The following is a 22,747-nucleotide window of genomic DNA, read 5'->3' as shown; positions in this document are numbered from 1 at the left end:
TTAAAAAAATAAAGCTAAGGCAATTTTTTTTCCCTTTGGTAATCTGGTGTTTGCGGAGTTGTAGTCTCAGAATCATCATCATCATAATTATAATAATCACTTAGCATACTAGCTGTCATCCAAGTAAGAGGTCTTCTCCTACAAATGTATGGAAATACTAAGTAATATTTTCACTCTGCGGCATAACAACTAGGCTCATCTTCAGTAAGATACCCCTTCTGTTCTTGTAAGGACATCCTTTAACAGCCCTCAGCATGCAGGTAAACTCTTGACGTGTTTGGTATGTCTGTTCACCTTGTGGCCGAGGTGGGATGTACTAGAGCAAGTATGTCTAAAACAACAAATACTACTTCTTCAAATGGTTGGAAGAATTATTGGTAGGTGATATATATTAGATGATATAACAGTTCTGTTTTTTTCCTCCTTGCATCACAAATACCTTGCTTTCAAGTGTTGGATAGGAAACAGTAGACCCCAAGTTGAATGTAGGTTGTCTTACCAGGAGAGAGCATAGGTCACTGTGCTCTGCTCTCCCCAAACTAATAAAAGCCTGGTTAGATCTTCTCATGTGCTGTTCTTACTGGTTCTTTGCTGAACAACATCTGCCTTCTATTTTTTTTATCTTATTGCTGCATCCTGACCTCTAAAAGTAACAATAACATTCTTTCAGCCATGTAAATCTTGGGGTTCTCAGCCAGAGACAGGTATTCTGCAAAGTTCTGTAAACTTACAGTTGGTCAAATTTTGTTGCATAGGATGGGCCTGACAATTGAAGTTGTTGGGCTTGGAGGAACCTTCTCATCAAAAGACACTATTGATGTACATGAAAGTAAGTTAGTATTTTGTGACATTATAGCAGCTAAGATCTCATATCTATTTTTTTTTAACATGAGTTCATTATTGCAGGCTGTTTTCTGTGAGGCAGTATGTGAGACTGAGATGTTGCAGTGCCAGTCCAGCTCTCACATTGCCTTCAAGCCCCAGAACGCAGCAGTACTGCAGCAGCTGCTGCACTGCAGCTATTTCCCTTCCTTTGGAGGATCTCCCATAACATTAAAAAAGCTTTTCAGTCTTCCAAATGTGTCACTTGGAGGATGAAACAACAAAGGTGGCTGCATTCCTTCTGAGATATTTGCAGCTGATAATGGTTTTGAAATGTGATATTTATGTTATCTTACTGTGTTCTTATTTCTGTTTATCTGCTGCCTCGAGGAGAGAGGGGAATATGATAAAAATCTTGTCTCATAGCAGTGCAGGGTGTGATGTTTTCAGTTTTATTGAGTAAAAGGTGTAAAATCATTGCAGGAAATAGCTGGTGGCTTTACTCATTGTGGGAATTCACATTGCTGGAGAAACATTTTGTAATGTTCAGAAGTAGAGGGAAGTAACTCGGCAACAGTGAGCAATTCAAGCCATAGTAATAGGCATGCAAAGACAAGTAGTTCTTAAATAAGCAAATAGATTTGTGTTAAAATAGATTTCTCCCCCCTGCCTCCCCAGTCTCCAGACAGAGATACAGTTAGTCATCTATATCAAACGTTCTTGCTGACATATTCAATGCAAACTGGGAGGAAATACGCAGCTCATGTATGATCACATCATAAGTCAGCGTTCAAAAGCTTCTGGATTTGCAGCTAAACTGAAAATCCCGTGGACAACTTTCTCCTCTTTATCCTCTTAGTGATATCTCATCTCAAGGCATAAAGATTTAAGATTTATTTTTTTTCAGGTTAATGACTTCACAGTCCTTTTTTAAGCATCTTCCTGTGCATTATATCTTTGTAAATGAAGTTCTTCACTGAAAAAGCTGCTCTTCTTCCTCTGTTGTGTATGCACAATGGATAAATAATTTCAAAACCCTTAATCTGTTAACTTGGGTGTTTGGATCTGTGGCTTTGCATTTGTGTATGCTAATATTTTTTTTTCCCAATTTTTTTTTTGGTACAAACCCCAGGCCTCTTCACTTCTGAGTTTTAAGGCTTTTAAAACTTACAGTGTGTTGATTTGCACATTACACAGCATGTTCAAATTAAATATCTTGAAATACGGGACTAGAATTATATTTAAGTGGTGAGTTTGTCTGCAGGAGTTTATTAATAGTCTCTACATGAGAAAGCTTTAACACCGAGTAGCTCAAGCTGTTAGAGGTTATTTTTGAGGAGAGAAGCTGTGTGTGTGGGGATGTTAAGAATCCTGACACATTTATCTTAAAAGTTTTGTGGTGTTTTGAGCCATATTGTCTGTGTTAAACTTCGTAAGAAGTTTAGGCTTGATACAAATAGTTCTTCTCTCAAGTCAGTTGTTCTTAAAACCCTCCCCATGTGTCTAGGTAAATCTTTTGCAAACAGAGTCAGACTCTAGAATAACAACTCACTTGCAATGACCATGTTTTCAGGGCAACAATTTGGATTTTGACATTGAAGGTCAATTCCCTTGTCTTCCAAAGGCTTCCTTTTGGCTTTGGGCAGGTCAGAGATATTTCTGTTGTACATGAAATAAAATCTTACATAAAGCTGCAGTATTGCAGAGTTGAATTATCTTAAGTCTTAACAGCTTGAGTTAGCAGCAGTACGATGATGTGTTTATGCAGATGAAGTGGTGTGGCTAGTCTCTAAATGGTTTTATTTTCTTGGTTTTATAACAGGCCTGACCATATTCTGTTTATGTTGAAAAGTTCAGTAGCTTCAGTAAGAGAACAGCAGCCTCATACCTACATTCGATAGAGAGCAGGTGTTAAGGTGCTTTTCTGTCCCACTGCTGAGCCCACAAAGTAAAGCCCTTACTCAGCATTGCAGCTGCATCGCGGAGTAGTCTAGTCCAAGCCCAGAGGCTTGCTATGGAAAAAACGGGTGCTGTCTTGGGTGGTTTGGCCAACTTAAACTATGTCCCTTGTAGAACTGATAATTTTTTGAACCAAGACGTAGCTTCTGGCTACGGTGGAGAGAAACTGTGAACTGAAGGAAGTGTGTAGGCAGTTTCAGAGCTGACACTTGGTTAAAGCTGTGGCGCATCTGGTTACTGAAATGGGGTCTGTGCAGGTCAGGTTTTACACTGTGCACTGATTTTGCTTTTCTTAATGGCTTCTGCAAAATTATTTCACGTGTAAATAGGTACATTATAAATAGTCTGGTGAACGTGTAGTGGAAGCTATCTGGTATGTTGTGTGTTTGATAAAGTCCACGGTATTCTAGAAAGCAAAAGAGTACAGACTTTGTTGAAACTCATTCCTATTTTTGCAGTGGTGTACTTAGCTGGGGACATTGGCAGTGTTTCTTATTGTTCTCTCTGCATTTGTAGGAAGCAGAGTGGGTCATGGGGCAGCTCATATTCTTGGGTCTATCAAAAAGTTCCCATAGGCTGAAAGAAGCAGTGTGAGCCAGCCCTTGACAGACGGTGACTATGCAAACCACTCTTTATCACTTCTGTCAGACTGCTGAGAAGGTTCTTTTATCATGCATGGGGTAACCTCAAACATTGCTTCAATGCTGAGGGGTGGAAGCATACTTTCTTCGCCTCCTGTCTCTGATATTTCCAGATTAGACTGTAAGGTGAGGACAAAGCATTTCCTATTCTTAACAAGCAACGACAGAACAAGCAGAGAAGGAAAAGCTTTAATTTAGCTAAATTAAGATCACATGACATTTTGCTGTTATGCTGCCAGCCCTGCAGATGTTTCCTTTCTTTCCAGTTTAAGGATGTAGCTGTTAAGAGGGGAGGCTTTTGCTAATGAGCCTATAAGAAAACAAGGAAGCTCTCAATTTCTTTTTGTTTTTAAATGTTTTTCTGACTAAATTTAATACTATGAACTGTGTGCTTTTTATTGTAAATAATAAATGCAAGATATAAAGAAAAGCACATGTTGAAAAAGGTTTGCATCACTGTCCTCTGAAGTCCCTATACTTTTTCCTCTGTTTCTTGGTGCTGTTGCTTGAAATTGGCTGTTACGCTATGGAAGTATAAGGCATGACCTAAACTGAAGTGCCCTTAATTAACTTTGAAAAGAATCTCGATAAAGTAGTATAGTTTTTGGATGTGGGCTAGCTACTACAAATATATGTATGTATATGCATGCACATGTGCACAAAATACTTTTTTGTGTGTATATATGTGTATAAAAATAAAATAGACACATGGTAGATTGGGATCATTTTAATGAGCTGAAGTATACTAAACTTGCTAGTATGTGGTGTTTAAAGGGAGATCTGATACGTTAGTTTATGGATACATCTGGATAATTCTGGGATTAGGTGCTAAGTCTGGAGAAGTCCTTTTTGAGTTGTGATGGAGCGCTAGTCGTGCCAGATCGGGTCTTGCTCTTGGTGGAGTTAAAAGCATAGTGCAAAAAGTCCAGGTATCAGAACTACAATATAAGAAAACCAGAGCTTGCTCTGTGTAAAAAGCTATTTCAAATGCAGCCAGACTTAGTACATTGAGATTCTCCCTGCTTCAAAGGAGAAAAACTGTTCCTGGATCTCCCCTAGCCTGGAAAGGTGTTTGCTTCTATCATTCAGCTCCCAGGTGGGCTCAGTTTACAGAGCCAGTTGTGTCACTGAGTGTAATCCAGAGCTAGGTAAACTAAACTATTTGTAGTTGAACAGATGCAGAAGTGACATTTTGAGATGATCCTTTTTCAGACTGTCACGTCACTAAATCCTTGAGTGGTTTGCCAGTATAAAGCTAGTTATTTGTGATGTGCTGGAGGTACTTGATTTTAAATCAAAGTGTTTTTCAGGTGTAGGCTTCCTTTAACCCTTCTTGCTTTTCTGTATTTGAGTTCAGGGGGCAAAATGCTGTATAAATGTGAGAGCATTTCAAAGCGAGGGAGGAAAGTAAAGGTTGTGGTAGATAGCCTTCAGCTTTGCTTTTCAGGTCTTGTGGAGTTGTGATGAGGCTGACATGAGCACCAACTGCTGTGCTTTACAGAGCAGCCTTTCATGAGCAGGGGAGCGCAGTAAGGAAAGTTTAAGCTGTGTAATAAGCTGCAGGTGTGCAGGTTTTTACTGTTTATTTTCTGTGTGCACCTTGACCTTTTTGAGAACTGAAATCCCTTATCTTGAAAATACTTTTTCTCCTTTGAATGGTTATGTTTACTACAACAGTAGTTACAAAACCACACAGAAACACGTGTCCCTCTGTCCTTCTCCTTCCAGCCCCAAGCCAGCTCTGTAGCCTGTATGGTGCGTGGCAGTAATGCATGTCACCTTCCCTGTGTCTCCTAGCCATCTGCTGTGCTGGCACAGACACTTTGTTTATGAAAGGTTGCAGATTTCCCACTTACTTCATCCAATTGGAGTAGTCCTGTATTGCTTTTTTGAGCCATTCTGCTTACCTGGGCTTGGTTTGAAGACCTCATTTATATATTTTATTCAATTGGATTATTCAGTTCTGAGATGCATTTCGAGGTCTGTGTGGTGTCCTCACTGATATCTGCCGTAGGCAGGCAGCCACGGCCTTCATTATTGAATTAAAAGAATATGCCAGGCTTATATTCCATCTGGGTGGGATTCCCAATCCCAAAAGAAAATAGCAGGTTTGCTCCTAGCAGATACCTGAATTAACTTAAGTTAGTCCCTGCATAAGGACCTGTTGCTGTGGCGACCAAGGCTTAGTGCCATAATAGTGCATTAAAATGATAAAAAGTGGGTTCCTGTGAGGGAGACACCTATGGTCGCTCCATGGAGTGACGTTCACATCTTTATTGCCTTGCCCTTGCTCCCTCGGCTGGTTATGGCTATCAGCAAGACCTGTTAGAGGGCTGAGTGAGGGAGAGCTGTTCACAGAGACTGCCTCACTGCCGCTGGTGGCTGCTTAGCGCCCGCCTGCACAACCAAGGCGAGCAGCGAATATGAGAAATGGCATCGCCCATCCTTGCCCTTAATCTTACGGCAATCACTGATAATGTCTGTCTGTTTTCATGTTGATTGATATTGGAACCATTCATTGTAGTAACTTTCTGTCCATCTGGAGTCATAAAGGATCTGGGTCTTGTTCCGGAGAGCTAGTTAAGTTCCCCAGTTTGTTTGCCTTTGCCCTTTCCAGTTACTGCATCCCTCTCAGCTGCAACTCAAGAGAAATGTTAGTGTTCATGAGTGTCAGCAAATATCCTGCACTTCATGTGTGCATACCACCTGCCCCATAGGAGATGAATGGGGTCCCCTGGTGACTCTCAGAGCTGACACATTCCCTGAGTTTCAGAGTTGAAGTCTTCCTCTGAAGACTAATTTTATTTTTTTTCTTTTTTCCCTGCCTTCCTCAAGAGCTGCCACATGGAAGAAGAGCTGTGCCACTTAATTCCAAAAGCAGACTGTCTTCTGTTTGTTAGCAATGTGCCCGGAGAGAGGGCCCCGACTGCATCAGTTTTATCTGCCTCTGTGAATGCCATCTACTGATGGTTGTATGTTTGAGTACTCTTTATCTCCACGTCTCAGCTTTCTCTTGTGAGGAGAGTGGTTCTGCAGCTGTTTGATCTTTTGAGTCTTGAGGGCTTGTTTCCATCTTCATTTCCAGTTTCAGGTGCTTCATGGCAAGGCAGCCTCCTCTTGATACCTACTGAAAACAGGCTCAGCAGTTACTAGCATTGGGCAACTGTGTCCTTCCTAAAGCTGTCTTAAATATAGAGCACAGAGGCAGACAGGATGGAGACAGTATCTTCTGTCTCTTGCTCTGAGGGTCTTGCTACCAGTCAGTAGGTCCAGCACAGTCTGTTCAGCGGGGTCCACTTCCCTGTGGCCAGTTCTGCAAAAGAATGTAGGAGTAGATGTTTTGAGGTAGGAAAAGCCTTCCTCTTCTGTGCTTCAGTACGTCACTATGTCTCAAACTGCTTTGATTCTTCTGCTTAGGGAGGGTATGCTCCTACGGTGTCACACCTGTAGATAAAGGCTCATTTATCCTGAACTACTGTCACTCCAGTCTGCTGTGTTACAGTCCCGTCTAGTTCTAGTGAAGTGCTGTTAATAAAAAGTACACGTCAGCACATAGTAAATGTCAGCAATTACATAAATACATTGTATATACTGGGCTGTGGTGTATATTGTATTGTGAACCTGTATTGCGTGCAAGTTGCATACTGAGTTGAACTCATAGGATAGAGGTAAGCTTTTAGTTTTAACATTATAGTGATTAATTTCTACTTAGTAAAATGCAGTGTGAGATACGGGCAGGAGGTGATTACACTCAGCCATGCCCAAGTAATGTTTGTGTTTATAAAAGGTAGACAAGAAAAAGATGAACTTTCTGATTAAGTTAGAAATCACAGGAATGCTTAATGGCAGGGTATGAACACGACGAGAACTTAGTTTTAGAGGACAGTATGTACACAAGAGAGTCAGAGGAAAAAGCCATATTTAAGGCAGAGGCTTTGTGTACGGACTCTTTCCAGCCTTAAGGTTGTCTAATATCTTCTTGGGGGTGGTCGGGTGGACAGAGAAGTCCTGTGGAGTTGATACAACCTGCAGATCGATGCAGCTAATTAATGTTTATTATATATATGCACTAAGCTTAAATCTATACCTAAATTAAACAGTAATTAGTAATTGTAACTTTTTTAACCTTGTTGCTTGTTTCCTGTTAAGGGTGACTGGGGTAGCATGCAAATATGAATGCTCCAGTTTGACACTTAAAATGCTGAGATGTTTGGGGTGATTTATTAATAAACTATATTAAATTATATCTACTAATAAACTATACAATTTTGGTGCTAGTAGAAAAGGGGCAACTTCTTTGAGTAACTGGTATTATGCATGCACTGCTGCAGATATCTTTGGAATTTATCTTAAAGTTTCTTGGGTATGTATAGCTGTTAAATCCTTTATTGATGATTTTCCCACTTTTTTTGCCTCTTCCTTTTTGCAAATTCCAGATGCCTTTGGTTGTTTTTTTTTTTAATGGTGTCAGCTAGCATCCAGGATCATACATCTAGGATTTTTATAGGTTTCCTTTTATCCCACCAATTCCTGACTGATTTCAGGACTACAGGATTTTATCGAGCATAAAAGTCAGTCAGAAGTTTGGGCAAGGGGATATTTGACATGAAGGCCTAAAACTGTTATGTGGGTTTTGGGTTTTCTGCGTTCCAGTTTTCTTGCTGGTCCCTTTGCAGGGATTTTTTTCAGTCAGAAATGAACATGTTGCTGAGGCTGAAAGTGATGGAACTCATTTGTTTGTTTTGAAGACATAGGTATGTCCTGGATACCTGGAGGATGGATTTGCTTAAGGTGTTACCTTTGTATCAGTAATTACTTTTCTTCATCTGGAAATGACTTCTGTTTAAGATGCTATTTGCACATTCCAGTCTGGTTTAAAGGTGCTGGAAACGTCTTATCTCACCATGGCTTAAAACCATTTCAGTATGCGATAGTAGTATTTGTCTTTATGAATGTGACCTGTCTCCCTTGAAATCTTTGATTTATGAGCTTGAAGAGAACTGAAAGGAAAATACTCTTTTGCTCCTTGTGTGAATGATCCTGCTTTTGAGGTGCTACTGAGATAAAACATTGGCTGGCTTTCTCTGGGTGCTGGATACACCTCCCTATACTGCAGATGAGGATGAAGATAATACATCTCAAAGAAAAGCTGTATAACCTTTTCTTTGGCTGTCTCAACTGTTTCTCTTCCTCAGATGTTTCTTAGAGGAAGTGGTATGTGTTCTAAGAACATGGAGGAGCTGTGTGTTTTGGAGGGTTTGTGGGTTTTTTTCTGTCATATTGGAGGGCCAGGGAACCATGTGTTCTCCAATGGATTGAACTTCTGCTCTGTCTGAGTTCACTTACGTGCAGGAGTCCAGGTCTGTGACCACAGGAGAAAATGATAAGGGTTGAAGGGGTACATTGTCCTCTAGGAGTAATATGTTTCTTTGCTTCATCATTTCTGATCAGATAGCTGTACCAAAAAAAAGCAGATGTATTTTTGAGGGATACATTTATTATTGCTTCATTTGACTTTTTGTTGGCTTCCAGCAAAGCGATTTGAAGTGCTCTGTATGATTGAGACTAAAAGGGTCAGTGGCTTATTATAACTTTATTTGAAAATCATCAGTGGAAGAACCTGGTTATGAAAAGACTGACTTGCAGTGAAACCTGCCATTGTTCTGTGAGTAATGTTTTCTTGCCTGTATAGGCAGGGTTTTTTTCCTTCCATTCTATAGCCTTAGCCAGAAGACCTTTTTCTTTTCTCTGTTACCTTTTTAAAAGACCTTGTACTTTGTCACGTAAAGTAAGATCAAACTGTTCTAGAAAAGCGTTTTTTCTCTGAAATTGCAGATTTAACCAGGCAAGTAGTGAAGTGATAACTACTTGGGTACAAAAACTAGGGAAAATACATGACCCGATGCAAGAAATACCACTGTTTCGGAGCATGCCCAGCATTTAGTATAGAATTTGGAATATCCTGTTGGTGGATTGGGATAATTTTAAGGATTAATAACTATTTTCAAGATTCTTTTTCCTTTATCTTATGTCAATGGTGGCTAAAAAAAAAAAAAAAGATGTAATGGTGGTTGAATCAGTAAAATCGGGTGACATCAGCCAATTTTCTGTTCAGCATGTATCCATCTAGCTATTTCAGGTATCACATGTCTTGGTAGAATAGCTAAAAGTTGAACATTGTTAATGCAACTGAAGCAGGCCCTGCTGGCGCAGGCTGGCTCCACGCTCTTTTTGAGGCACTGATAGGTAGGTCCCCTGATTGGGCTGGTGTGTTTTGTTTATTTCTTTCTTATTTATAAAATACAGATTCAGGCTCCGGAAACTGTAGTTCCAGTAACACACAGTGAGACTTTTATTTACATAATTTGTTTATGAAGTGTTTTATGTGGTAAAACAAACAAACAAAACAAAGTTTAAAAAACAGCATAGAGCAAATCTGGATGCCAGTCCTAAGTGTCTTTAGAAATAATTCTGAACTTGTGTACTAAACACAAAGATGAAATACAGATGAAAACTAGATTACTCACACCAACTTAAAAATGGCTTGAATGGTTTTTCAAGGATTGATAGTGCAATATATTGGTTATTTCTTGTGTTCACTATTATTCATCTGTGAGGATAGTATTCAGAACTCAGTATGCCTACTTATCTGTTTAGATACTCAAGAAGACAATTCTTTATTGATATATTGTATTGCAGTTACCTATGACTGTCACTGAAGGATTTTTAGCGTGTTCAGTATAGGTCTGTCTTTAAATTGTTCAGAAGATGAAAAATAAGGCAGGCTTCGGACAGCGTGCAAGTTGGGTGTGTTTGCCTTTTTAATTTTTTTTTTTTTTAAATGATATAATTTCCCCATTGGGAAATTCTAGATTTGCAATTAACTTTTAATTGGAAATAGTATCATTTACAAGCATCAGCGCTGTTTACTGATTTAACATAATTGTGTTGCTGTGTGTTAAGATCCTAGTGATTAATGTAATTCTTTAAGGTGCCATATGATTTTTCATGGATGCTTTCATTGCTCAGAAAAAAGGGTTAAATACAATATTAAAAACAAAACATGCATTTTACAATGCACTTAAGCATCTGTCGTATGTCCTTGTAATTGCATATAACAGGAAATGATGCTTTGAGATACTTTGTGCAGAAACCTTGTATGAAGAAATCCTGAGGGAAATGATGCTTGAATCATTTTTAGTAGCCTGGGATTCTTCAGTCCTTGAACTCAATAGTGTGCATTCTGACTTCAGTTTTGAGCATTGAATCTATAGAGAAACAAACACACAGATCTTCAGTAAGGAATATGGCAAAATAATATTTCGTTTTTTAGATTTTATATGAAATGAAAATAAAATAAAGCATTCATTTTTCATTCTTTTGAAATGCAAATAAGTCTACCCTAAAGAAAATCACCTCAAGGATATGAGATATTTATGTATTCGTAGCTTGATTACTATCATTTTTGGCTTGCAAGGAAAACCATGTAGGAACTCTGCCTTCAGTAACATATTCTTGCCTATGCTAATCATCATCTGTTTCTTGCTTGCTGTCTTGCATCCTTCTTTTGTTTTTGTTTTTGAAAACTTTTGTTGTTCCTTTTTAAAGTCCTCTCTGGCAAGGGATATTCTGATGGATGTGCTCTGGTTGGACATGTCACAGGGTTACTCAACAGATGTTGACTCTCTTTTTTTACAATTCAGATTCTTTCTTGTTCATAGTGGTGACTGAAAGTTGATGTTACTGATCAGCTCACATTTTTTATTAATATTGGCTTTTTCTGTTGCCCTGTTGGCAGACCTTGCGGAGGTTCATGGATGGCATGAAGCAACCTTTCACTTCTGGCATGCTCTTTCAAGAAATAATGAATTGACTGGGGCGTACTGTTGTTTATGAATAGCTGTTAGTGCAGCAACTTGTATGAATGGTAAAAGTTTACGTGAAATTACAAGGAAATTAGAGGTTCTCTTCTCACTGCAATCAAATGCTGCATCTCCCATTTCTCAGACCTAATGAAGTTCTCTGTATGACTGTAGTTTGAACTCAGGTTACAGTATTTCTATATGTAAACCTCAGTGATCAGTTGTTACATATACTAAAATTACCTTTTGGCTAATAAGGGAGGTTTTTGTCAGAATAAAAGATGCAAGTATGTTGTAGACTTCTGTTTTTCAGTGGTACATTTAAGCTTGCTGTTTACGTATCTGTAACAACAGGTATTTGCTTAGTAACGGTTTTTGATGTTGTGTGAAAACCTGTTGTTTACAATTGTTCAAAACTTTTGCATCAAGCATTGCCTATAAAAATTTCAGAGGAGAAACAAAAGAATGCAAGGGAATGTTAAATAGATCGATTGCTGCCTGTCATCTAATGGAGGAAATCACTGGTTGTTTTTTTTTGAGAGGCCAGTGATATTTTTTTTTGTTAGGAGCTATTTCTTTTGCCAGTTTCCTAGGATCAAAATGTTCTTCTTACTGGCTCCAGTTTCTGCTCGTGTCATGATACTGAAAGACTGAGAAGGAACATTTATTTCTGCAGAACTGAAAAAATGCTGTCATGTTCAGAAGCTGAACAGATTGGTGGGGAACACCTCAGTAACAAACCCTATCTTTAGGCTAAAGGATTACATGACTTCTACCTTAATCTTTGCATTGCTTGAACTTTAAAATAAAGCCACTCATCTTGGCAGTTCCACAGTTCTCACTCATTTTTCATTCGTTAGTCATCTAATTGCAGCATCTTTTTGGTTTCACACTAACACTTTAAAATGTGAATGAAGATGAGGACAGACTAGGCTGAGATCGAGTCCTTGGTATTTATTGTTGTTCTTTCCAAAATCTGCTGATAATCCTTCCAGCCTGTTCAGAGCAGCAGAATCCTGTTGGGCTGCACTGGATTCTCGGCGTTTTCTGATTCCAGAAGTGGCTCCATGTTCTTGGCTTGGCTGTAGCACCGAGATCCTTCTCTAGTTGTATGTTTTCCCTTGCTGAAGAACAGGGTTGTTGGAGGTAGGGAGGCTGGTCTTTAAGCACTGGCTAGTATTTCCTTGTCCTCACCGTTGGATGTACCAAGATGTGGGTTTCTGAGGACAAACTGTACCATCTGTGTAGAAATGCATTGCATTTTACGTACCTGAATGCAGAATGTTGTTCTAGTGGGTAATTGTCTCACCAAGCAGCTGCAACATTTTCCTTGCACGTTGCTTTCATTGTGGTTAGAGTGGAAATGCTTTGTCTTCTCTGTAGATGTTGATTGGAGTTGGCTGGGCCCACCTTGCTGATAAGCACTCCAGTTTGAGATCCCAGCTGTAAGGCTGAATCAAAAGGGATTATTTTGGAGCAGCCCAGGAAGAAACCCAAGCACTAAATTCTGACACGTATTAGCCAGTTGCTGAGCCAGAGCAGCAGAGCTACAGAAAGACAAGACGACTATTATTGCTGTGTGAATACCCTTTGAATAGGCTATAGGCTCTGGTATCTAAATTTGTTTCACGCATCGTTGAACTAGAATATTTAAAGGAGGGTCATAGGGTTTTGCATGCTTTCTTTGTATGTGTTCTGCCTTTGATTTGAAATGTTATGTGTGGTGTGGCAGTCATTTTGAAAATTGAAATGGAAGATTTCATATAAGGCTGAGAAAATAAATCTTTCTATAATGGTTTTTTTTGAGTTATAGGCATATAAAACTGCCCTTAAGAAAAAAAGCAAGATGGCTTGTTTCTGCATGAGAGGGGTAATGCAGTAGGACTGTGAAAGGAAACTAGACCTTTTTACTTGTGTATTTAGAATTTGCATACTGAAATGTTCAGAGAAAGTAGCTAAGGGTAGAAAAAACAAAAGTGAAGTCGAAGATACAACTAGAGGAAAAGTCTGTCTTGCTGAAGAAGGCTAACACTGCGTATGTTCTTCAATTGTTTTACTTGTTTTGATACTAGTTGAGAAAACCGTGCCTGCATTATAAGTGAGGAACAGAGGACTTGGTTTTGTATGTATGTGTGTGCATAAATGTGGTCCAGAAGACATGTCTGTGTCTAAGTAAAGTAGAAAGCCAATAAAACATGCAAGCTGTACACCTAATTTGAGCCTCTCGCTGTTGTACGTGAACTTATCTTAATATCTAACTTCATTTAAATTCAAAGAGTAAATCTGTATGTGATATGACCAGAGGTGTAATACTGTAAGGGATGCTGCTTTACAATACACACCATTATTAGTGATGTTCAACTTATTGGGGGGGGGGGGGCAGAAATTATATTTTGAAATGCACAGTAATGTTTGTTTTAAATTATCCAAATTACTACTTCTGTATGTGTCTTTTTTATTTTAGGCGTCAAAAAATAAAGATGGAAAAGAGCAGAGCGAAGCTGTATCACCATCGGAGGAGGAAGAAACTTTTTCTTGGCCTGGTCCCAAAACTGTCGTGCTAAGGAGGACATCTCAGGGTTTTGGCTTCACCTTAAGACACTTCATAGTTTACCCTCCAGAATCTGCAGTTCAGTTTTCTTTTAAAGTAAGTGAAATCAATAATGAAGCACTTATCTATAGCTTTATTATGCTTTTTAGGGTTGAAAATCCAGCTAACTTGAAAGTAAATGTATGTATAGATGTGTCTTACACAGATGAAAGATCCCTTGTGTGTAAGGTGGGTGGGCTCACTTATTGCATCGTTTGATAACTATGCACTGATTTATTCCCCCCCCCTGAAGTTTGTCATACCATCATATGGAGAGAATAGCCTGGAAAAACATTAGTTTACCATAGTTTCTAACTGAGTATCCTAAAATTAATGTACGTTAGAAAGACGGGTTGTGTTTCTGTATTATGTTCTTTCTGCTGAAAAAGAGCAATCTGCAATGCCCTGTTAGTCAAGAGACAAATACATACAAAATACATTAAAGGACAGCTTTCTTAAATAAACTGTAAAGCTTTTTAAGTTAAAACAAGTAGTTCTAAATGTTAAGGAGCTCATTGGTTTGCATTGCTCAAAGGGTGTATGTGTTCTGAACATTTTGAAAGTTGCTGTAGTACCGGGTGTTCAGGAAAAAGTCCATTTAATAGTGATAGGAATTTGAATGTTGAGCCGGTTTTTCCTGGTGAGTTCAAATAAAGTTTGCTCATTTTAAAGTCATCAGGTATGCAAGTTCTCATAATACATGCCACCTCTCATTTTTGCTTCTGCTTTTCCAGTTAGGCAAAGGAATAGATTCTTACCAAGATGGTGAATGGGTATTGAAGCTTCACACTTTTTCCAGATAGCTAATTTACTCGTGTGTCTCTGCAGGAGACTTTCATTAAGGTTGTCTTTTTTGCCTGTCCTAGGTTGCTATAACATTTCTTATGAAGTAGAAAAAGCTTTGCAGGAGAAAGTTGGCTTGTTTTTCTGATTAACTTCAGCTATTCAGCCTGCACTTGAGTGCTGAAATTTTTTCCCTTTGACAAGGAGTCACTGAAGCTAACTGGAAGCGAGACTATTAGCAGTATCAGGTGATCCCAACATTTCTGTCCTTCAACACAGGTTATAGAGAGTCAGCCAAAAGTAATATCTGGTTGAATTCCAGAGGCAAACAGAGGAAGGAGGGTGGGGAAGCTTTAGACGAGCAGGAAAAATTATGTGTGCTTGTTAGCATCTCCCAACAAAAACCCCTATTCAACAACCCCTGAAAATATAAACACCATGAGCAGGATTAATCTTAACTAAGAAGTGATTGGATAGGTTTCTTCATGAATGTATCACTAGATCTCTCTGAGGAGGATGATGCCTTTTTCACATGCAGAAGGAGATAGATATAAAAAAGAAATGTCAGCCCTTCCCCTCTCATTCACATCTGATGGTTTCTGAGAGAGACCCAAGCGGTATATAGTGAGCCTGATACCTATAAATCTCAAGAGATGCCTGGGAGTTCTGCCTCCCTCTTTTTCTTCAAGAGAGCTCTTAGAACTTTTTTTTTCTGTTTCTTCTCTGATATGTCAGAATCTGGTTAATTTATTCCCATTTCTGTCTATTTTTTGAAAAGGGAATGATTAGATTGTTGGATAGTTCTAAAACCTTTATTCAGGGATGCAGTTGTATCTCAAGATGACAAGGTTCATTTGGACAGAGCCCTGGTCCATACTGTAAACTAACTCAACCTGTTATATTCTTTTTTCTTCATTTAATGACCATGAGGTTGTACAAAAAAAAGAACACATCTTCAAAATTATTACTCCTGGGTCTTCCTAAGATGACTTTTGTAGAAGTCTGTGTACCTAAGTTACGGTACTAAAGAGTGAAATTCACCTATTGTCAGCCTGTTTCAAATATGAGACAGATTTGATTTCTATGCCATTCTTACTTGACCAAAGAATGTATTGGTTACCAGCTAATTACAGTCTCTGTCATTGATTCCAAGCTCAAGTATCATTCCTTTCTCCTTCCTCATTGATCAAAATTGTAAGGACCTCGGAAGGTGGAGATATTTTGTTTTGCATATCTTAGTTACCATCATTATGCTACCTCTAATTTGGTTTTCTAACTGTTTTACATCTTGTAGTAGCCTTGTCCCTTCTTTATACCTGAGAATGCATGTGGTTACCTCTGATGTAAGATAGAGATTACAACTGGAAGTTAAAGATGCCATTGACATAACAGCCAGAGTTCCTCAATCCTCTACTGGTTTCTCAGAGCCACAGTCCTTTTGTTATCACAAGTGTAAACCTGATGCTGTTACTTTCCCTCTAGGTCAGTGCAGTAGTCGTCTTTTGTTTTACCTCAGGGAGGGCTTTGCATTCTAGCTCGATTGCTTTCAAGGTATGCAAGCAATCTTGGAAGCAAAGAATTCTACCCCAAAGGATGTATTGAGTGGAGAAGAGTGGGTGTTAAATTTATAAAAATCTTTAATAATCTGTTCTCCGCCTAGGTGCATTTGAGGTGTTGGGTTTTTATTGAAGTTTTGAGAAGTTCAGTGTTCTAGTTGTTAGTCTAATAAAACCTACATTCAATTGAAAAGCCTTATTTTAGTTGTCCTGGAAAGTTTGCTACAAGGAAGAGGTCTAGGCAGATCTGCCTCAAAGCTCTGGCTGACTGGGAGTCCCAAAACACGCTTGTCTTTTAATATATTAACACCTAATAGTACTTGCCTTGAGTTACCTTTAGTTCTTCAGGTGATGTTTTTTGTTGCGTTTTTCTTTGTGACACCGTACCTTAATATTTCACAGACTGGAGGCACACCTTACCCTTGTTATTCAATAAAGACAGAGCTTTGAGGCTTCTCCTCCTGTTATTCAGGAGTACAGAGCACCCAGTTAACAGAATGAGGGTCAGTTTTGTGCAGAAGCAAAGTCCAGCTTACTGTCAAGCACATGAAATTCTAGCTATCGAGTCCATCTCATGGATGTGTCTAAATGTGAGAACTTCAGTAAGGTTTTCTTTTATTTCAGTGCTGATCAGAAAAACCCAACAGTGCTAAACTTTAATTTTAATGATGCTACTGATTTCTGAAAAGAAAGAACTGTTCAAAACCCGAGTAAAATAGGTGGAATCATGTTAACGAAGAGACTTAGTGTTTAGGTGAGGGTAAAGTCTAGTTGCAGGTTCTTTCTAGCCTTACGTGTACAAAGCTGATGTCTGCTTTTCATAGACTTCCACTGTCATCAATGTGAAACTAGAATTCTTGGAGAGACAGCTGGACCAGTGCTCTAACTGGCACTGTGGGACACCTATGTTAGATGTGTAACACCTGAATGAGCAGGGTGAGTTGCAAGAATAAAACTTGCTACTTCTGTGGCAAGGTGACAGTGACCTGCATAACTCTGTCTGAGGGGCATCCATAAAGCTTTTTTTTCTCTCCATTTACATTTACATCTGACTGGAAAACAGGTCTTACTTGCTGTCATTGAAATGACTGAACATGGTTATAATTAATTCAGGGAAGTATCTCTGCATATTTTAATACTGAGTAGTGGTATGTTATATTTAATTTATATTCTTTGTATTTTTACTATATTATATATTATTTTTATATTTAATTTATTTCATTTAACATTTAGCGTGTACATAGTACTGCATGTATAGGTCAAATTCAGGATATTGTCCTAAGTTCTAGTATCTTTTCATGGTTCCTGCTCAAACCAGCTAATTAACTACAAATCAAGGGACTCTTTCTCATTATAGTTGGTATTAATTAACTAATTTATAAACATTGTGATAGAGAAAGGTTATGGAAGAAAGTGTTGTTTGGTAGGTCAGTTGGGAGGGACAGCCCTGTGTGAAGGACAGTGTGAAAGATGATCGTGAAACCTGAGATTGTGGTTTAACACATTTCATTTTGGCAAAAGTACTTGGCTGTGCTTGTGTAGGGTCACATGGGCTGCACATTCAGGAATAACCCATTATGTATCCTTCTTGCTTCCCATGCCCTCTTTCTTTTAAAGTGAATAGGGAGTGTGTGGAAGATTTCTGAAGCTAGCATTGCAAAAAGCCTATGTTAAATTATGCTTTTAACATCAGTCATTTATTAGGATTTGTTAGTCAGCAACACGCTTTTTTTGCGTGTGAAGTTCATTCTCCAAATTCAATCAATCTGAGAAGCAAGTAAGTGATAAAAGAAAACCTTGTGTTTAGGTGTGGAAGCAGCATATACTAACATCTTGAAACGTGTGAGAGGTAAATGTAGGAGGGAAAGCTAATTCCAAAACATTTGTGTTGTAAAGCATTCCATTTTTAAATGCCTGAGCTCATCGGCTTGATACCATGAAAAACTAATGTTTTGCAGCTGTTGCGTACCCGGTGACAAACTGACAAACCCACTGCAGTATTTCATAAATGAGGGCAGTTCTGTATCAGCTACCTTGACACTTCCATAATTCTTTTTTTTATAGCATCAAACCAGGTAGACACCCCTACATGTGACCCTACATTTTCCAGACTGTGAGCTCTAATATTCAAAGTCCTAAAGATGTTTTTTCACTTGACAGATTGGGTAGAAACTAGAGCTGTGCAGTTGTTAGCCTTGTCTAATTCTTCTCTGCTGATGAATTTCAACAGTACTTGTCTACTAGCGCGGTATTTTTGCCAAAGTGTAGAGCAGACAAGATTGTCCAACTTCAGAGTATAATGTTTGCTGCTCTCAGAGTTTGGGTGGTAATGATAATTGTCTTGGCTTTTTAAAAGTAGAATGAGTACTACATCTCTGTTAACTCAGTGTTTTGTGGTTTTGGGGTTTCTTTTGTTGTTTTTTTTTTTCTTCCTTAAAGTTATCTTCCTGTAGTATCTTACAAAGCTCCAGCAGAACTCTTGTATGTCTCACAAGAAACTTGTTGCACCTAAGACAGACTTGTCTTATCCTCATCATTATACAGAGTTCATATCCAGGCCTTACTCCCTCTCTTTCTTCAAGTCTTCCTCTCTTGAATACTCAGATCAGTGTGCAATTGCTTTGAAAATATTTAATATGAAGAAGAGAGTGATTTGTCTTTAAATGCAAAAGACCTAGAAATTTAGAGTTAATCCATTTAAAAGTAGGAGGGAATATACAGGTGAAAATTATGTCTGTGATCACCTCTTTGCTCCTTCTTTCCTTCAGGACAAAGCTGTTTTAATTAGCTGAGGTGAATTGTTAGAAGTATTTCCCAAGTAGTACATATTAGTCTAAGAAATTGTAATTAGGTTGAAAGCTTATTACTCCATAAAGTTGCAGTTCAATAAGAAAGCACATATTTCTGTATTCAGACGACTGTGCTTTCCAAATGGTAGAATTTTGTAGAAGAGATTAGCCATGATCTTTCAAAAGCCTTTCATTCATATTAAAATATTGACAAGAAAGTAACTTAAGTAATCGTTTTCTATTTTAAGCGTGCTATTCTCCCTCAGTATGTTTCAGTTGTGTAATTTCTTTTTTTTTTTTTTTAAGGACTGTCAGTGATGTCTGGTAGTTATGATTGTGTATATGTATAACACAATCTTACAAGTACACTTCAAGTCTTCATAGCTTATAGGTGCCTATGCATTTTTTTCCATTTATTGGATTTTTAATATGTACTCTTTCTTCTTCCTTAGGATGAAGAGAATGGGAATAGACAAGGTATGTCTTGTTTTTATTATTTCACAGATTCATTATGTTCAACATTTCTTTTCAGCTGTGTAATGCACTTCGATAACTACCTAAGAGTTTGAAATGTAAAACTTCAAAACTTGAGTGTGACCGTCAAGCTCACTGCATTGGAGCAAAAGAAAGAAAATATCTGTCTTTTAGCTTCACTTAGCGTAGGTGTTTGTGGCCACTGTGTTAATTAAAACATGTGCCGGATCACTTCTATGCTGTGTATATCACCTTGCCATGTATTTGAGAAGAAGACAAGAAACCAGCTGTGTTACCTTTTTAGTGCCAAAGTTTCACACTCTCTTAATTTGATTTGCATGTAAGACCCACAGTTACCTGTGCAAAGTACTACTGTAAAGGGTTTGAGTCTCATGGGTATATTTACGTACATCCATTTGAAAAAAAAGTGCTGTACAGTCTGTCGAAGAGCAGCCAGTATGAAGTTTGAATTTTGTTGCAGCTTACTGTAATAAAAGTAAGGCATATAATATAGTAAACCTAGTGTTGGTAGTGGTGCTAAATGTTATCCAGAAAAGTGGTATACAGCGGTTTTAAAAACAGAAGATAGAGAAGGTTATTCCTGTTGGCTTTGTGGTACTTTCTTCAGTATTTAGTAGAAATGATCTGACTTATTTTATCAGTTTTGGTTCTCTTACGTGTATTTTAAGAGATACATGAAACATGCTTCAGTGATGTCAATAAGATGTGTGAATAAAATTCTTGCACTTGATTTAGGAGGGACAGAAAAGTCACTTATTTCTAGGTTATGCCTTTCAGTTCCCCTCCAGTTTTCATGGCTTTCTCCCTCTCGCATTGCCCCTGTCTGCTCTCTTTCATAATTCACCAATTAACTTACTGTTTTATTAATTGGTGCTATATATCAGTACCACTTAATGTTAATTTCTCTTTGCGTTTTAGCTATCTTCTAACCCACGCTTCCCTTTTTGCTGCTATCTTATTGTTTCCTTAGAAGGGTGAAAAATGTGTTGATTTAGGTAAGGAGATTGAGTTTCCAGGTTCAGAGCCCAGTCCAGCTTTCTGTTTTTCCCAGTCTGTCATGATGGTAAGGTATGCAGAGGAGGTGGATGAGCTGCACTGCGAATGTAACGTGCAGGGCTTCGGTTTGTGCTTCATCTGACGGCGCAGTGCAACTTGTTGAGGACGGGCCTGGTAGGGGGTGGGTACCTTTGCTCAGGGCTAGCACGGGATGAATGCTTCTTTTACTGGTGGTTTACAATGTGCTTGACGCTGTAGAAGAGAATGGTACCAGGTTTCAATGTACTTTTTAAAATCTCATTTAGTCAGAAGACAGAGAACGTGTCTGAAATTCTGGTTTGGGTTTTTTGTGTATTTGTGATAAATTATAAGCCTTCCAGAAAATAGGGAATTATGTGAACTTTCTTGCTTTTCTCTTGGAAGCAGATGAATTCATTTCATTCTCCTACTCTTAGTTGGCTCTCGTCACCTGCTTGTTAAACAGTGAAATTTCTCATCGCCCCCCACTCACCCCCCAAACTTGTGACCTCCTTTATCCGTTTTGGCACACAGAAAGAAAAGGCTGATTCCTTTAGGAAGGGAAAGGAGTTAATGCTGTGGGCCAAACCAGCATGGAAAATACCATTTGTGGCCTAGAAAAAGACGTTCTGCAGCATTCTTCTTGTCATAGGGAGAACTGGATCAACTAAAGCTGCAAATGTGGATCTGTTTATCCAAAATGTTATCTGAGATCTATTTTTCAGTAGAGGAACAGCAGTAAACAAATACTTATTTGGTTCGCTATGAGACCTGCGCAGGTGGGAGCAAGATTATTTTCTGGTAATTTTTGTGTAGCTACTTAAGCTATGAATCATAGCTCAACTATTGCTTATTTATAGCAATGTAGTACGTTGTATGCCTTGAAATACAGATCAAAGGGCACAAAGTGCTGTGGAAAGATAACAATGTTCTCATTGACAGGAGAGAAAGTTGGACTTGTGCTCTTTCTGGAAAGAGAAGAGATGGCTGTGAGAGAGAACATAGGTGTCAGGAGAACTTAACCTGCCAGTTTTGTGTATGATACCTTTTAAAAATAACAAAATGGGACGAAGTGCGTAAGACATTTTTCTCCAGCATTTAGTGTGATCTTGGTAGGTGGAGGGGCTGAAACGGTTTCTTATTTACATTGCTACAAGTTGTTCCTGTTCCCAAGTAAGGTGAATAGGTAGCTTGGGAGGAGAAAATCAGGAAAAGCGCATCTCATTTCTCATGTTCACAAACATAGTATTAATTTAGCAAAAGCAGGTATGCCAGAAATTTCGTGAGGGATTATCACAAGGACTCTTAAAGTAATTAATATTGGAAAATGAGGCCGAGCTGCTCTGGAGCAGCAAGAAGGTGCGTGCTCGGCTGCCGGTGGCAGAGGTCCCTCGCTGCTGGAGCACCAGTTGCTTCAACAGCCTGAGAAGAGCGTGTTTCTGGGCAGGGGGCAGTGCGTGTGCCGTACAGAGGAGCCATCTAGTGGAAAATGTCATGTATTTTCTTTCAAACTTAATTGGAAGACTTGCCTCTGTAAAGCTCTGTCTTAATTAACACTGAAAATGTATTGATGATAGACATTTTTCTTTTGAAGTCTGTAGATGATAATTCCCTTAATTCACTTGAGCTTTCCTCTCTCAAAGACTAAGCTTTTCATTTTTGTGAAGCAGTGTGTGCCAGTACAAAATTGTCTTTTTTGTGCGTGTTGATTTTGAAGTTTTCTGATTACCTGCACTTTTTGCTTTGCCCTTTTCACAGGTTAAACTTACCTTTAAAATTTGAGATTTTTTTCAGGTTTGGCATTTAGATTTGAGTAGACGAGTGTAGAGTAAATCATCTCTTACTATTGCCTTTTATTGAAAACACTTTAGTATTTTTTCAAAGGAGCCGAGTACCTAATTAAATGTAGATGGCAGAAGATAAAAGCATGTACCAAGTTTGATGTATTCTAACAGTGAAAGAAATATTTTTATGTGGTTTAGAATAGTCTAGAATTTTAGTGCAACTTTTTATGTATATATGTCAATCATGCTTCTGGCTTGCATTAGTCTTGCTTTTGGTAACCAGTAAGATTTCAAAGCATTTAGAATAAAAGGTAATGCAAATTTGTTCAGGAGAGCTGTAAACCAAAAAGGACACAGGAGGGAGATGATGGCCAAGAAGCAAGTGAAGAAGTGGTGGATTGGATTGTCAAGCAAGGGGGTTAGGGTGCCGTGGACAGGAGACACCTCACGGC

The 22,747-nt window shown here is 38.6% G+C and overlaps 1 protein-coding gene across 1 annotated transcript in view; it reads left to right on the top strand.

Annotated features, from left to right (window-relative positions):
- The first annotated feature begins 13,757 nt into the window (after nt 1-13,757).
- The window catches only part of ARHGAP21 (Rho GTPase activating protein 21), a 68,858-nt gene continuing 59,868 nt past the window's right edge, over nt 13,758-22,747 (top strand). Inside the window, exons 1-3 of the mRNA XM_009887139.1 lie at nt 13,758-13,931; nt 19,455-19,479; nt 21,959-21,964. The gene's annotated coding sequence lies outside the window, so the exon portion shown is untranslated. The remainder of the gene's footprint in view (nt 13,932-19,454; nt 19,480-21,958; nt 21,965-22,747) is intronic.

This window comes from Charadrius vociferus, unplaced genomic scaffold (genome assembly GCF_000708025.1).
Source record: "Charadrius vociferus isolate BGI_N301 unplaced genomic scaffold, ASM70802v2 scaffold126, whole genome shotgun sequence".
In the NCBI taxonomy this organism is placed as follows: Eukaryota; Metazoa; Chordata; class Aves; order Charadriiformes; family Charadriidae; genus Charadrius; species Charadrius vociferus.
Note: the sequence above shows the minus strand (reverse complement) of the source record. Positions and strands in the feature narration are given on the sequence as shown.